The 12,447-nt window shown below is 47.1% G+C and overlaps 2 protein-coding genes across 10 annotated transcripts in view; one reads left to right on the plus strand and one right to left on the minus strand.

Annotated features, from left to right (window-relative positions):
• Window positions 1–2,594, minus strand: part of LOC119435830 (uncharacterized) — a 131,023-nt gene extending 128,429 nt beyond the window's left edge. Inside the window, exon 1 of one of the 2 annotated variants that reach the window (XM_049672880.1) lies at window positions 2,462–2,594. The gene's annotated coding sequence lies outside the window, so the exon portion shown is untranslated. The remainder of the gene's footprint in view (window positions 1–2,461) is intronic. The other variant, XM_049672872.1, reaches the window with a different exon arrangement.
• The window catches only part of LOC119435899 (nicotinamidase-like), a 324,581-nt gene that overhangs the window by 298,182 nt on the left and 13,952 nt on the right, over window positions 1–12,447 (plus strand). For 2 of the 8 annotated variants that reach the window (XM_049672921.1, XM_037702597.2), the window contains exon 1: window positions 9,680–9,854. The exons of 2 other annotated variants lie outside the window; for them this stretch is intronic. The gene's annotated coding sequence lies outside the window, so the exon portion shown is untranslated. 4 more of the 8 variants (XM_049672904.1, XM_049672908.1, XM_037702599.2 and 1 more) reach the window with 4 other exon arrangements.

Here is a 12,447-nt window from a genome sequence, read left to right on the forward strand (position 1 = left end):
CTCGAGGCCTAACCGAGGCCTTTGCTTTAAGGCTGCCTCTTGCTCGAGGTGGCCCGTGAAGTTGTGGCCGTGGAAGCCACCCGCCCGACACCCGTTTGAGTGCTCTGGCCACGGTGATGCAGCCATGGGCCATCGCCTGCCTTATCTGATGACCCGTGCTGTCATCCTGCCTTGGCTCGCCTCCCAACAGAAATCTCCAACAGAAACCGTCGCGACTACTCAGACGACTTACCGCTGATCGACGACATCAGGACTGAACCCGTGAGACCTACTTGCTCTTCTCTTGAACGCTGCGCGTAGGACCTCGTGTAGACGTGTTTGTTGTAAGGACTTTTGCTCTGTATTCTGTATTTAGTGCTTGTCTTGTCTCAGTCCTATCACGTTAGATAAATGTTCACTTACATCCGTTCATGCGTCTGTGACGTTCATCCCGCCTGACTGCACACAGACATACGTGCCGAACTATTCCATCACAGTAGGATATTGCAAGTAGAAGTAACAGAAAATTCAAAAGCCCAAACAGAAACAATGGCATGGTAGAAATCGCCATATCACGTATAAACACTATGGCAAGTAGAAAACACTTCATCACAAAGGAGTGCTAAAAGCACAAAGAGCGTATCAGGCGAAGTACATGTGCATGTCTGCATTATTTATCTATATCGAACAATATCTAGCATGTAGCAGATACTCTGGGAAACAGTTTAGTTCATAGCTTTGCAAGTGCGTGCACGAATGAAGATGTGGTTGGGCTTTCAAGTACAGTATCAGGCAGGGCGTTCCATTCATGAATAGATTGGGGAAAAAACAATTGTTTGAATTAGTTCGGCATGAATACTCATTTAGCTTCAATGAATGAGATGAACGCGTTTGGCACCGGTTACATGGTTTCATATACAAGTTTTTATCTATTTTTACGTGTTCGCAATTAATTAAGTGTAACGTCTTTAGCTTCTCTCGATACCGCCGTACTTCTAGAGTTCTGAGGTTTGCATCCTGTAGAAGGTTCGCATGCTGCAGAAATGCCCCACACATGTGCACGGCGTTAAACTCGATGCACTATCTGCTGTATGCAAGAGGGAACATGGGAGAGTGAGCTTCACGTCACTCGAGCACTTGCCTACAACTGGTTTTCTGGGCACAGCATTGAAGCTGTGATTGAGGTAATGTCCAACACCACATGAAATACAAAGCACAATGCGCCAACATAGAGACACCAAAAACAATAGCATGCACAACGCATCAGCGAGTCAGATACAACACCTGCTTTATGTTGCACCTGAGCTGAAATGGGTGAATTCCAAACTCTGTGATTGTCACATAACGTCTGAAAGCATTAGCTGCTGCGAGAGAACCAGTGAGGTTAATCTAATTATGTGGTTTTACATGCCAAAACCACGATCTGATTATGAGGCACGCCGTAGTGGAGGACTCCGGAAATTTGGACCACCTCGGGTTCTTTAACGTGCACCTAAATCTAAGTACACGGGTGTTTTCGCATTTCGCCCCCATCGAAATGCGGCCGCCGTGGCCGGGATTTGATCCCGCGACCTCGTGCTCAGCAGCCCAACACCATAGCCACTGAGCAACCACGGCGGGTCAGTGAGGTTAATCTGGCGAGCTATGCATGCATCTGTAGCCTAACGAGTAAAGAATTGCTGCACTAGGGCTGCACAAAGAAATCCAAAAATAGATCGCGTTTACATTAAGAAACAACGTGCTGTCGGTCGGAGCTGAACCCACATTTTCTGCCTTGCGCTTGCGATGCTCTACTAAGTGAGCTACAGCGGCAGTTGTCCCAATGTCCATTTTCTTGGATAGTTACGCCTGTGTACTAAATATAGTCTTGGGACAGCTAGGCAGCAACACTCGCAGCCATAATGGCAGATGTAAAGTATCCTTTCAACCACTGACATGATCTTAGAAGCAGGCCACTGGCCAATGAATCCTCGTGTTCTACCTTGAGGCACCAAGACTGCCAATGTTGAGACATTTGCATTTTATGAGCGAGAAAAATCAGGGGAACTACAGGGGTCAATATTTTGTTAATAACAAGCACGTGATGGCAACAGACAACGAAGCAACAGTGGCTGTATAGAAAAATGGGCTAGAGCTGGTGACAGTCATTGGCAGCTCACAATAAAATTCCCTTTCTCTGCAATTTACTGTCTCAAGACACCTGGAAGCAAATTTTCTTGATTCTACTTCTACTAGGTCCTTTGCGAGTGCAACTTTAAATGTACATAATACTTTGTGGCAACTTAGAACATTTAAATAGTAAACATTTAAATGTTTAAGCATCTCCATACCTTAAATCTGTGGACAAGCTTTGCCACCTTTCTAGAACAATAATTCTCTGGTGTCATACATAACTCAAACCACTATTAATTAAATCCACATTTAAAGGAGCAGTACCTGCATTAGGAGCAGTAGCAGGCCCTTAGCAAATAGATATACAGACCATGTTTAGACTGAGCAAATCAAACTGCAATCCATACTTGTGGCGATTTGTTTTCAACGGGCTGAGACAGGTCAGATCTTGATAAACACAACAAATATAAGGTGCATCCAGAAGAAATAAGAAGCTGCAGAGACAGCAGCAGCAGAGTGAAACAAATTAGACAAATGTGCACACAGCCAGCGATCTGGGCCGAGGTCAATTCGCAACGCCATTGCCATAATTCGAAGCAAATGCTCCTCTTACAACAAGAAAAAAAAAAAAAAAGTCTTACTTGTAAACAGCACGAGCGTATGGCGTTGGTTGATATTCTAAAAATAGCACAGACAACAATTAAGGCAGACACAGTATTTGTGTCATCTGCTTTCATGCTGTTTTTACAACGTCGATCACGGCTGCAAAGTTACGCACATGATCTATGAACAACGAAAACAACGGACGTGTATAAAAAGGTGAGCCGATACATATACTCATATATGTTTAATTTGAAAGTGCCCGTAAAAGCGACAGCAGCAGTAAAGTGGGTTTGTTTACCAGCACGCTCACAACGTACACAAAACTCCACGGCTCACAAATGAGCTGCTAGGTTTTAAGTGAAGGAAATACACTTTCGTTATCTCACTGCAACATGATGATGATTTATTGGCATCCCCTTTGAAACGGGGCGGCGACAAATAGTCACCTAGCCTGCTTGATTTAATCAGGTATACTATACATGTTCTTTATCTAGCATTTTTGTATACCTCTCATTATTCTTTTTCAAAAATTTACCTTGTACCGCTACCTATGATTTTAAGAGATCAGGCCGTATCTATCTTTTCCCTGCTTTTATTCCACCAGTACTCTAATCGTCTCTTGCTTATCTCTACGGCTGATCTGTTGATGTTTCCTTCCACTTTAAACCCAAGCCATAGCCTCCTCGATAACTATGCCCAAGCATCTGACGCCCCTACCAAGGTAAATCGACCTTGCCCCTACCGTGGTCGGCGCAAGCAGTGAGAAAGGTAATTAGATGCAGCCATGTGTTTACACGGGTAAATAAGATGCACATAGCGTAGTCATTCCATAGAGATGGAGAAAAAAAGACCTACGCACGAGATATATATCACAGGACAGCATTTACCGACACTAGAGCTAGTGGAAAGCATGCATTTGCTGTCGCGCGGAAACTACCGCCGAACTGCCGCCGTTCAATTTACATCGGTGCAACGCGTAGGAACTGCGGTAGTACGTGTTGAAGGCACGAACGAATAAATTATCCAGCGATCACTGCGAGCTCGAATGGGCAACCGGTTGTTTTTACAAGTGTCAGCAAGAGAACCGGTAATCGCACGAGCTCACCTATGCTCCAAATGCGTCGCGGTAGCACCGGCAGCTGGGCAACAAATGTCATCAAGCCCTGGCCCCCCGCAATGTCCGCAACTTAAAGCTTCCAAACAAGTGCAAAAAACAAAGAGCGGGCCCCAACACCAAATTCCGGCTACTTTTGAATGCGCGCGCGAACAAGACGTGAGCCATGCTGGCCAGCCATGCCAGGCGCTGGCCATGCACAGCGCCTATTTGTGTGAAGCGTGAAATAGCACGGTGTGCGCCGCTCCGCAGCGGCCCCCTTGTCCGGGAAGGACCGTTGGCCCAAACCACGGAGCAAGAAACTCCGTGGCCCAAACCAAAGCCCTCCACCCAGTCAGCCCGGGTAGGGGAAGGGGGGGGGGGGGGGGGGGGGGTCAATGTAACGAATGATGCTGGGTTGATGAGTACATGTACATGAACGCTCTGGGGCGCGGTACCTACGGGTGCCAACCTATGCCCAAATGCGTCGTCGACCGTCTTGTTCGTACGGTGAGTGAAGCCGAACAGGACGGTCGTGGCCGAGTGGAGCTCAGCGCAGCAGGAGCAGCGAATAAGTTCAATTTTTGTTTACTTTTGTTTATTCTTATTTGGTTGATAGAAGTGTTAGGGTACCCGAGCTATCTATATATATTGTTTTTCATGCTTTTTTAGTTTCTTGGTTAGTTTGGTAGGACGTTAGTAGGTAGCGAATAGTTCAATTTGTTTATTTTTTTTTTTTTTTTTTTTTTTTTTTTTTTTTTTTTTTGAAGCGGGTTGTGGCGCACGTGTTGCATGGTGAAAGCAGTGTAAAGCGGCAGTTTTAAACCGCGTTAGGGAAGCTAGCGGAGGTAGCCGGATAGCGAGTTTGCCGTACGGCTTACCGTGGGGCCTTGTTCAGGTATTTTATTGGGCTTTCTCGATAGGTGGACGGGTGGACAATGGCGCGGCAGGCTAGGAAGGACAGGGGTGATAACGAGCTGGTGCAGTGCGAGGAGTGCAAACGTTGGTGTTATTTGGACGAGACGCACTTCGCCAGTTTAGCCGACGCTGAGGAGGCTAGCTTCGCGTGCAGGTCGTGTGAAGGATTTAAGGGAGCTGTGCGGCGGATGGAAGGGGAATGGGCAGCCAGTGTGGAAGAGCTCAAAGGGGAGCTGAAGGTGGAGCGAGAGCGGCGAATTGAGCTCGAAACTCGGATCGGCGAGTTGCTTCACAGGGAGGGGGCCGAGGCCGTCCTGGTAAAGCGAATAGCTGGCGAGCTACAAGAAGAACGGGAAAAGCGGGCCGTGCTGGAAGAGCGGGTGGAGGCGCTAATGGTACAGGCGGCGCGTAATCCCGGGTCAGCTCAGGCGGGCGGCGGGGACAGCGCGGAGACTCTGGCAGAGGCATGCCATGAGAGCAGGGAGGGACGCCTAGGGGCCGTTGAACAGCAGGCGAGAGCCGGCGGCAACACGGCGGTTCCACAACTCTACAGCGAGGTAGTGCGGCAGGCTTCGGGTGGGAAGGGACGAACGGCAGGGAGTGTCAGTGGCGCAGGGCGGGTGGAGAACCAGCTAGCGCGAACTGGAGGACGACAATCGCAGGCGGGAGGCAAACGTGTAGAGCGAAGGGTCCTAGTGGTGGGGGACTCCAACGTAGCTAGGGTTAAGGAGGGCGTCCTTACAACAGTGAAGGCAGACGGGCGGGTGAGGGTGGAGGCCCAGTCAGGGAAGTGCATGGTTGACGCAATGGCAAAAGCTCAGAAGGTGGTATCAGACAACCTCGAGCATGAACATCTGGTCGTTATCCATGCTGGTCTCAACGATGTGCTGAAGGGAAGGAGCCAGAACCTAAACGGACAGTTAGAGGTTGGGTTGCGTAAACTCAGAGAAACCTCTGCGAAAGTGCATGTGACCATATGCACAATCCCACATGTCCGGGGCCAGGCTAGCGCGATGGAATGGAGGGTGCTTGAGGCTAACCGGGTCATTAGGGGTCTGAGCAGACCACTTGGGTACGGTGTAATGGAGGTAAACCGGGAAGTGTACGAGTCTGGCTCCCAGCCTTTTGCACAGGATGGCATTCACTACAGTGGTGCCACGGGCGGGAGCGTAGGTAGTAGGATAGGGCGCCAAGCTACGGCTTTTTTGGGGGGACCCAGAGCCCTAAGACCACCAGTGTAGACGAAGACGGACCCAGAGAGGCTCCAAGATTCAAGAAACGTAGAATCGGTAGAAGAAATAGACGTAAGCACCAGGGGCAAGGTCATTCTGACATAGGTTACATTAACATGCAAGGTGGCAGGAATAGGCTGAAGTGGGAGGAGATAGACGAGCAACTAAGGCAAGAAAAGCTGATGGTATACGGGTTTGTGGAGACACATCTTAGGGACATGGAGCAACCTCCCTGTAATCCTGACTATGCATGGGAATATTGCAATAGAACAGAGGGCAGCAGAAAAGGGGGTGGAATTGGTGCATTCATTCATAAAAGTATGACCTGGCAAAGGGTCAAACAGGAATGCAAGGAGCATTTATGGCTAAAAGGGAAAGTTACAGGAGAGCAGACACTCCTTGGCTTTGTATACCTGTGGACAGGAGCAAATGCCAAAGAGGAAAACAAAAAAATGCTGGAATGCATATCAAGTGACATTAATGAGCTAGGAGAAGGGTGCGAGATTATTATACTAGGAGATATGAACGCACACATAGAAGACATGGACGGGTACACAGACTCGACAGGCAACATGATGCTGGATATGTGTGAAATGCATGACTTAGTTGTATGCAACAGTACTGAGAAGTGTGAAGGGCACATAACATGGGAGGTAGGGAGCCTGCAGTCGACGATAGATTATGCACTAATGTCACATAGGATGCACGATAGGCTAAATGTAATGAGCATAGATGAATATGGCTCCAGAAGTCTAGGTAGTGATCACAAACGTATTAAGGTGAGTTTTAGAAGGGAAATGAAAGTAGGTAGGAGGCAAGATGAACAACCAGGTGGGATATTTTACTCGGAAAAGCAGCTTGAAATAGCAACCCAGCAAATTGAGGAAGTAATTTCAGAGGATACAAAAACAGAATGGACATATGCAAATTTAACAGGACTATTTGAGCTAGAGCTTACTAAGGTACGAGTCAGGACAAAAGGGAACAGAAGACGTAAACCCAAGAGCTGGTGGGATGAGGAGGTTAAGAAGGCCATAGAGAAACGCCAGGAAGCATCCAGGGAACACAGATATTCAAAGCAGAGGGGTGAACCAGAAGCTGATGTAGGCAGAAAATGGAACAACTTCTTAAACTGTAGAAGGGAAGCATCCAATTTGATCAATGAGAAGATCAGAAGAAAGGGGAGCCAATGGTTGTCAGAAGTAAACAAAAAGGATAGAAAAGCAGCGAAGAAATTTTGGAAACATCTCAACTCCTTGAGTAATAAGACTAGCCTAGAGCAGAGGTTTATAGTTACAGCTCAAGGTGTTCGACTAGAGGGAGATGAGGCAATGGAACATATAAGAACAATGATGACAGAAAAATTTAAAGAACGAAACATAGCATGTGCTCAATCAGGTGAGGATGGACTAGTCAGTGCAGTGGCTCCACTGGCACAAAGCGAGTGGGAAAGGGCAGAGAAGAGGGTTCCTAGTAGCACGTCGACAGGTCCTGATGGCATCCCAATTATGTTGATAAAGACATTGGGCCCAAAATCTAAGAAAGCATTAAGAGAGGCAGTGAGCAAAATGATAATGGACGGTAAAGCCCCTGACGGGTGGAGACTGAGCAGGATGAGCATGATATATAAGGGAAAGGGGGACAAAGCCGACATAAACAACTACCGTCCCATAACAGTGACGTCAGTAGTTTATAGGGTGGTGATGCAGATTATAAAGGACAGACTGCAGGCATGGGTGGAGAGCGAGGAGGTGCTGGGGGAACTACAAAATGGGTTCCGAAAACAAAGAAGGTTAGAAGATAATCTGTTCTCATTGACACAGTGTATTGAAATAGCAGAAAAGGAACACAGGCCCCTATGGCTTGCCTTTCTGGATATCAAGGGAGCCTATGACAGTGTAATCCAAAAGGATTTGTGGGACATACTGGGCACTCTAGAGGTGGAAGATGGAGTAAGAAATCTTTTAAAAGATATCTATAAAAGTAACAGGGTGCTTATAAAATGGGAAAACAAGGTATCTGGGCCTATAGAGATACAGCAGGGGCTTAGGCAGGGGTGCCCTCTGTCACCTCTGTTGTTCATGCTGTATTTACAAGGATTAGAGAAAAAATTAGAGAGGAGCGGACTTGGCTTCAACCTTTCCTATTTCAAGCAGGGAGAATGGATTAAACAGTCATTACCAGGACTGATGTATGCAGATGACATTGTACTTATGGCTGACAGCAAGGAAGACTTGCAGAGATTAATGGACATCTGTGGTAAAGAGGGAGATAGCTTAGGTCTGAAGTTTAGTAAAGAAAAATCGGCAGTCATGACTTTTAATGATAATCAGGGCAGCGAGCATAGGATACAGGAGGTTACGCTGGAGGTGGTGGATAAGTACAAATATCTTGGAGTGTGGATAAACAATGGGGCTGAGTACCTAACGGAACATGAAAAATATGTGACGGCTAACGGTAGCAGAAATGCAGCTGTGATGAAAAATAAGGCACTGTGGAATTACAATAGGTACGAAGTGGTGAGAGGGATTTGGAAAGGGGTGATGGTCCCTAGTTTGACTTTCGGCAATGCGGTCCTGTGCATGAGATCAGAGGTTCGAGCAAGGTTGGAAGTTAAGCAGCGAGGGGTAGGTAGACTGGCTCTGGGAGCACACGGAAATACACCAAATCAGGGGGTACAGGGTGACATGGGATGGACGTCATTCGAGGGCAGGGAAGCCAGCAGCAAGATAGAATTTGAGGAGCGATTGAGAGAGATGGCAGAAAAGCGGTGGGCAAGGAGAGTTTTCAGTTATTTGTACATGAGGAATGTTGATACAAAATGCAGGAAGCTGACCAGAAAACTGTCAATCAAATATTTGGACTGCAGGAGGGGTGCAAACCAGGAAACAGCGGTTAAGAAAAAGGTTAAGGAAACAGAGAGGGGTCTGTGGAAAACAGGGATGCAGACGAAATCAGCACTGGGCACATACCGAACTTTCAAGCAAGAAATTGCCAAAGAAAATATCTACGATAATTCTAGGGGAAGCTCTTTGTTGTTTGAAGCCAGGACGGGAGTATTGCGGACTAAGATGTACCGAGTCAAGTACCAAGGTATAGACACGTTGTGCTGTGCGTGTGGAGAAGAGGAAACGGCTGAACACCTCATACTTTTCTGTAAGGGGCTTAACCCTACAGTGCAAGGCAACGGGGCTGATTTTTTCAAAGCATTGGGGTTTAGGGACAGTGAAGGCAAAATAGACTTTAAGCGGGTAGAAATAACCAAACAGAGGTTATCAGATTGGTGGATGAAATTAAGGCAGGGGTGAAATTTCACCCACCACAAAGTACAAATTATGTTAATAGCCATGGCTAGGTGGCGTATGCCACCGCCCGATTTAAAGGGTTGAGCCTCATCCATCCATCCATCCAAGTCCCCTTCCCATCTGACAACGGCGCCTATAGCGCCTAGCAACCGAGGTTGAACGCGATTGGCTGAAACGCCAGCAGACGCCGCGACGCCCCTCCTTAGCAACCGCTGTGAGTTTGCGTACGCTCGTGCCAGCCAAAACCTGTCCCACAAAAAATGCCATCAGGTGCAGAAATATTTGGGGATGTATGTAGTTATTCCACTGTTAGAATAGAGGCGCTTTTTGCCACACCACCCTCCCGACCTCCCTTCACTGCCTTCACTGCCTCACCCTCCACCAACGATACACCGCTTCTCGCTCCTCTCCTCTTTTTCAGCGGTTATGGTGAGCAAGCCCTTTGGGCCTTAGCGCGGCTGCTCTGTCAGTTTCGATGGTTTTGATCTAGCGGGGAGTGTTCCGGACATTCCGGGTTCCCGTGGCGAAGCTAACAACTCCCGAAGCGCGTCGTGCAGAAAATCCCGACGACTGCAACTGCTGGCGGGTGGTTTACACCAGAGCTCTCGGCCAGTAAGTAATAGATTGCGCAGGAGCAGCTGTTGCCGATCGTGTATTGTAATTACACCGAGATCATAGTCGCAACAGTGAGTACATATAAAAAGCAGGAGTTCTGCAAAATATACATTAGAAATGTGAAGATACAACTTGATAAAGGGCAAAAAAGTGTCGCTGTTCACTTCTTCTTTGCACAAAACCTCGCAACAAGATATTTAAATATACGTATAAGTCTGCAATAAATCTACGTATTTAAGCAAACGTCACTGTATATAATGCGTCAAACAAGACAAATAAACATGTTGGGTAGTCACAGATAGTAAACTTTACGCGTTGAAAGACGGATCCTGGCAAGGAACAAAACTATAATCGCAGAAATCGTGAGTGCCATGCGGTGGTCGCGACAGCGCCATATGGATAGAATAATAGAGGAATAATGCAGAAATCAGTACGAAAATGTGTAATTTAACTGCCTGCAGAGCAGCAATAAATATTGTGCACCCAAAATTAAAGAAGGGTATTGCCTCGGTTAAAAAAAAAAAGTAAAAGCAGGTAGCTAAAAAGGAAAGAAAAAGCCAAACGAAAGCCACAGATGATGCGGCAAGTTGAACTACCCAATATCTGAGTATGTGTGTTGGGAAACGCCGCGTGGGCCGGGCTTTTAATGAACAAGGTCGGTCAAAATTGGTTATTGATGTCCTCGTACGTAATTTTCGTATTCACATGATAATTTTGATCATTATGCTAACTGTTAGAATAAACGGCGAAAATTTCTGTGGTTTTAAAAGCTAATGAACAGTCATATGTTTTCATAATTACGAGTTTATGGACCTGAAGGAACAGAGCTTTTTACTTGCATTGATTTTTGCTGCTTCGCTATTTAAAGAACAAACTTCACTTGGCGGGGAAGTTTAGCGAAGCGGCCAATGACTGCGGACATGTTGATGCCAACGTCTCTGTGTGCGTATAGAAGCGCCAGCCTAACCATGCGTTCCTGAGACATTATAGAGCGCAAGTAGATTTTTAGTAATATGATGTTAAAAAATATTCTCTCTGCGCTGGCAGTGGTCACTGGAAGGGTGACTAAAATCTGCAGCAGTTTGTACACATTTACATAGAACCTACAGTCGCAATGAGAGAGGGCATCTATTCCGGTGCTAAAACCTAAAAACACTCCTTCGATGTCGTTGGCCTCCTTGTTTAGGTACCTTCCACAAACAGTAAGCTGTTCGATTCCAGCAATTAATATCCGTCGTTTCGTCAGCAAGTATGGAGAAGCAGCCTGCAGCGTTTACTTTTGCATCTAGGCTTTCTTTGCTAATGTCACCACAAATTTCTATAATTTGGTTTTGTACATCCGGGCTTAAATACGAGGCATTACTGGGGGCAACTTTCCAAATGGTTCTTCCGATATGTATCTGCACAATCAGCTCACATGCGAAGAAGCGCTCTGAAAATACCAGTATTTTCAGTGGAGGCTTTGCTTAAATCCATAGGACCACTGTCCCTATGGCCACGGAGAGCCAGACCTCATCGACCGCAAAAAAGAACTGCCTCAATAATAGGCCGTTAACTTTCTTCTGTTTTCTCTTATTTTACTTTGCCTGCCCTGGTCCAGCTGATCGATCAGATTGGGTGCGCTTCCTGAAAATGTTTGAAAAAAATTATCAGTTGACAGGCACAGTGATAATTAGTAGTTTCGTGTGTATGCAAGATTGCGAGATGCCACAACGCGCCTGCTCGCTATCGAAAAACTCTTGAAAGCTTGTGCTCGGATGGGGCTCCCTGCGTGTTATGTGACTTCAGTTGCCACGAATTCGTTGCCCGAGTTCGCAATGTTCGTGCCAAAATGTCTTTTTGAGCATGAAAAAGACATCGTAGACAAAATCCAGAATGATTCCCGGTGCCGGTGGTCGTTTTAGTCGGCAGTGCATGCTAGCACGGAAAAAATTTCGGGGGGGGGTCTGACGCCCCATCAGCCCTCCCCCCCTGGCTACGCCCCTGGTTCCAGTGCCTGTGCGTGCGGGAACGTTCGAAAGTTGTAGATTTTTTTTTTTTTACGCGTAACTTCCTTTGTCTCTTCCTTCGACTTTTCCACTGGTGCTGCTGTCTTAGGGACGTATTCTGAAATATTCCACTTCGGCGATATTTCACTTTTCGCCTTCAGGCACGCGCTGATTGGCTGTTTTAGCAAAATTGGATGAGCTGATTGGCTGGTTGAGCCCGACGTCAGTCAATTTTGATCAACCAGCCAATCAGCGCGCATCTGAAGGCGAAAAGCGAAATATCGCCGAAGTGGAACGTTTCAGAATACTTCCCTTAGACACCGCGTCGGGGATGGTTTGAGACAGCGCCTCTATTTTGTTTAATAGAGGAGGCGCTGGTTGAGAACGTAGCCCGGGAAAGGCGAAGGACGACGTCAGGAAGCAGGCCTCGTTTGGGGTCTATGATATGTTGCTAACGAGCGCTCCCTGCATGGGCGTCGCCACAATTATGCCCTCTGGACACGCCGTAGCGGCCTTGGCGTTGCGCTGCTAAGTCTGAGGACGCGGGACAAATCCCGGCCGCAGCGGCCACATTTCGACAGAGGCACAGTGCAAAACGCCCG

Source organism: Dermacentor silvarum, chromosome 1, assembly GCF_013339745.2.
Source record: "Dermacentor silvarum isolate Dsil-2018 chromosome 1, BIME_Dsil_1.4, whole genome shotgun sequence".
NCBI lineage: Eukaryota > Metazoa > Arthropoda > Arachnida > Ixodida > Ixodidae > Dermacentor > Dermacentor silvarum.